At 32.0% G+C, this 4,979-nt stretch overlaps 1 pseudogene; it reads right to left on the minus strand.

The window, feature by feature from the left end:
* Positions 1 to 219: 219 nt before the first annotated feature.
* Positions 220 to 4,410, minus strand: LOC119191848 (annotated as a pseudogene).
* Between the last annotated feature and the right edge of the window lie 569 nt (positions 4,411 to 4,979).

Consider the following 4,979-nt stretch of genomic DNA (forward strand, 5'->3'; position numbering starts at 1 on the left):
TCCCCAAACTTTTAACAAGACACATTATTCAAGTACTATTTGATTGTGACCTTCGTCATGTTATGATAATTATTAACGAGAGTGAAATAATAATATTCTGTATAACGCGATATCTGTATAATATCGTGAGATTAAATATGTATATTGACGTAATCATTGCATTATTATAATATAGTTGTGTCTACTATTATAATATAAGATATTAGTTGATTTAAAAAGCAAGTATATTCATTGCAATCACTACAATTTTCGTTTTATTTACGATTGGCCTGTCGAAGCATATTAAAACAGGAATAAGCTGAAGTCATTTTCTGAAAAAAAAATAATATAAAGAAGTGGGTAATGAGAAAACATTTTTTCCAAAAACTATTGCAGTAAATTTAGATAAAAATTTCTTACGTTAGAAAATGTTTGAATAGACATTTCTTCAAAGCCAGGCACTTCGAGAGGAAGCGGTCGAAGTGATCTTTGCATTATGAAAACTATGTAAGGTTTTAAGACAACTCCACCGTTCCAAAAGTCAATGCCCCAGCAAGCATCACACACTGACGAGACCTAAAAACAGTTCATATTAATATAATTAAGAAATATTATTTGGCTATAAGTATGAGACTTACCTTTATTCTTAGAAAAGTGCATAAATGGCTTGGTATGTAATACAACACCACCGTCCCAGCACTTAGCAACATCAGAATCATATGAACTTCACCTTCATCTAATTTCTATAAAAATACACATTTGTTGTATATTACTTAGGCGTATGTTGTTAAATGTCAATAGTTATTAATTATTTATTACTTTACCTCGGCCGCGCAATACGCAGTAAGACATATGACGGGTCCGCAAAATTTTTGTTCAAACATTAACATTTTTTTATAAACTTCTGAATAATTCTCCATAAGACTGTTAAAAGAAAGAACATCTATTAATATCAAATTGTTTTTGATAATACAAGCCCTATAATTCAACCATCCCTGTTAGAATCGCTCTTCGTCTAATATGCTAGGGTTAGTTTACCACTATGATCTAATACGGACAGCTAGAATTCACTGATCATAGAAATTATGTGATAAATTCATAGCTAAATCTGAAACGGGGTGTATAGTTGCTGTAGGTCTATGGAATTATTTAACTTCTAAATAAGACTGATGATAAGAAAAAGACAAGGATTTCGTACCTATACATTGATTGATGATGTTTGATGATCTCCCTCATACGACCCTTAATTATATTTGCGTAATGGTTTTTTTCTTCTTGGTTTTCGGCTGGGCGGATTCCTTCCAAAACATCTTGGATGCTCCATATAACGATGTCAACTTTACTTGCGATGTGTCGTATCCAGACTATTTGTGTTTGAATCATAACTTAAAAAAATGTTTTATGAATTGTAATGTTTATTGCTTACTAATGGAGGGATTGTACATTGTACGTCCTCTCTACTACTTTGTTATATGTATTAAGTATTTACAATTTGTTATTTTCTACTAAAGTTGTAGAGATAGAATTTGGATAATGTTTTTTTCGAAATACATAACCCAACTCTGAATACTGTATCAATATAAGAAGCTACATTTATTTCATGATTTCTTATGATTACACGAATATGGGACATTGAAATAAAACTATTTTTTTGATTTTCTCTTAAGATATTTTTTATACCGGAAACAGAATAAAGCGAACCGAAAATAAAGCGTTTAAGCTAATAATAAATAATTACTGTCGTAATATTTATTATGTAGGTATATTTATTAACAAACTTTACTGTATATTTCAATGTTTATCGTAATTATAAGACTTCATATATTTAAAATAAACCAAAGACAATTTACTGTTTATATTAAACTTACATATATAATTATGCGCGTAGGCCATGACACAGAAATTTGAAAACACGAAAGCTATTTCATAAGTAGGTGTTTTCCCAAAATCGACATGGGGAAGCCATAACGGGAACAGCAATGGTCTGCTGCCCTTGTCTTCAGTGCCATGCGTTATGAGAAAATAAACGAGCGCTACTGACGCAGCTGACACCATTCCAACAGCTAAAGCATATGTAAATACGACAGAAAATAAGCTGGCTTTCCATGTCTCTAACTGGATGTCAAAATATCTTTTCCTGCAAATATAAATGTAGCGATTATTGTGCTAAATTGTTATGTATGACGTGATGCATTATTACCATATATACGAGTATTCTTTTGATTATAGTTTTCAAGCTGTAAATTCTTTTAGTCATGTAATCATGGAATTTTATTGACAATTCTATACAAATTTTATATAAAAATATTTACTTCACTAAAAGAAAACAAATACAAATAATCTGTCCAATTAAAAAGGATCCAGTTTTGACGAATTGCGGGTTTGTGTAATTTTTACGATAAAATTAAAATTTGTGTTAACTTTAACAATTATGAGACCTTCGGGACTTTTAATCCAATTTTTTGTTTTAGCTTACTATTATTTGTTGAGATATTTGAAAAATATCTATTGAGATTCACCCAATAATAAACAACAAAATAATTTAAAATCGTAATATAAAAAAAATCATACCTGTATTTCTGTCCAGCGGTACAAATATACTGAAAATCTTCTTGCATCGATGTAAGAAGACTTTTATATTGCGGCAAATTCTTTTTTAGTGCATGTCAATATAAGTAATTCATACATCAATATTATGACGTATGTTCCTCCTTCAGTCAAAACCGGTATTTCAAAAATGTAAATTCCCCGGCCTAAGGCTATGACCGACAATATCGTAGCCAATAAGCCAGTCACAAATATTAACGCATTATGTTTTACAAAACTGCAATATAAAATACACATCAATATATTCGAAAGTATGTCTGTTTGTGTTTCCATTATTCATCATCATTGACGTATATTCTGTACGTAGTACATATATTACATCGATGATGTTGATGAATTTGATATTTATATTATGAGGATACTTTAATAAGAAGGTAAAACAGTTAAGGTATAGAGAATCAAATGCAATGAAATTTTGTTCGGAGATATCATGAGCCCAAAGAATGACAAATGATTTTTAAATTACGAATCAACTACTGCATCAACGCTTAGAGGGAGTAAAACGAAAAACAATATAATAAACTACTTGTTGCTTAACTGATGTTTATAAAATTTATAATTATTGAATAATATTTTTTATGGTTAATTCTACGAATTTAATCTATACTATTATATAAAGCTGAAGAGTTTGTTTGTTTGTTTGTTTGTTTGTTTGAACGCGCTAATCTCAGGAACTACCAGTCCAAACTGAAAAATTCTTTTTGCGTTGGATAGCCCTATGTTCGTGGAGTGCTATAGGCTATATATCATCACGCTATACCCAATAGGAGCGGAGCAGTAATGCCTAATCTCAGGAACTACCGGTCCGAACTGAAAAATTCTTTTGCGTTGGATAGCCCTATGTTCGTGAAGTGCTATAGGCTATATATCATCACGCTATACCCAATAGGAGCGGAGCAGTAATGGCTAATCTCAGGAACTACCGGTCCAAACTGAAAAATTCTTTTTGCGTTGGATAGCCTTTTGTTCGTGGGGTGCTATAGGCTATATATCGTCACGCTGCGACCAATAGGAGCGGAGCAGTAATGAAACATGATGCAAAAACGGGGACAATTTATTAGTTTTGAGAGCTTCTGTTGCGTGCGCTACGTAAACGGTTAAAGTTATGCAACAATAATGTACGACGGGATTGTTCCTCTTAAAAAGTGCTACAAAAATATATCATAAAACAAAGTCCCCCACTGCATCGGTCTGCCCGAACGTGTTAAACTCAAAAACTACCCAACGTATTAGGATAAAATTTGGTATGGAGACAGTTTGAGACCCTGGGAAGAACATAGGCTCCCGGGAAAATATATAGCGTGACTTTTATAACGGAAAACTTTAGCTCGAAAAACTTTATAACGCGGGCGGAGCCGCGGGCAAAAGCTAGTCTGATTATATAAGGTAACGGAAACTCTTGGAAACCTACCTAATTTTAAATAAAAGCGTTTCATGAAAAAATATAAATAAAAACCTTTGGTTTAATTGCAATATGTCTACATATGATGAAATATAATAATAAAGGAAGTAACAATTTTTTTTGTATGTTTTTATACTACAACACAAAAAAAAAATACAAACATCATGGATGGTGGGCTTTATTATGAACCAGGTTCGCTTAGGTCACACTAACTTATTTCTTTTTCGATTGTGGGGCATCACACCGCAATTATACAATTGTTGTTTTTCATACACTCACCCGGGTTTAATATTATTTACTTCCGCAACTCCGAACGTTTTAAGCCAAAAGTAGAAAGTTTTATGATATTCAAATGGATCGACATATCCCTCAGAGTAATCGTACGTAGATTTATTATAAATATTTTTCAATTTCTTTAACATTTCTGAAACCCTACTAACTCTCTTCGTACCAAGTGATCTTTTGAGGTTTAGATAATAGCTTAATAATCAAACTTCACTACTCAATTCTGAGTAATAGGGCTCCACTTTGATATTCTTTTTCGCTGGTTAGTAATCTATGCGGAAATAACAAGGTGGTGTCAGCCGTTGAATTTCTGCCTCAGGCAATGTCATTTAGCCGATATTATATTAACGCAAATCGTTTGTAACTTCTAGACCATTTTCTTACAAGGTCAAATTTATTAAGTGTTTTTACTGAATATGTGCCTAGTTGTAGGTACACAAACGTATAAGATTTTCAGTATGTACCGCTTATAATATTAATTATATAATTAAAGAAATTTTCTACTTCCTCTTTTTATTATAAAAATTATTGCAGAATATTTCTGAAGAATAAAAAGTTAAAATACCTTGAAGCGGAACGTAGTGTGGCGAACCTCAGTACCTCAAAGTTTTGTTCAAACATCATAATTGCTTATGAACTCCGGCGCGGTTTTCTATCAAATTATGTTGAGTGACTTAAATTAAATTATATGGCTAACGCAGCGTCG

This window comes from Manduca sexta, unplaced genomic scaffold, assembly GCF_014839805.1.
Source record: "Manduca sexta isolate Smith_Timp_Sample1 unplaced genomic scaffold, JHU_Msex_v1.0 HiC_scaffold_1995, whole genome shotgun sequence".
Lineage (NCBI taxonomy): Eukaryota > Metazoa > Arthropoda > Insecta > Lepidoptera > Sphingidae > Manduca > Manduca sexta.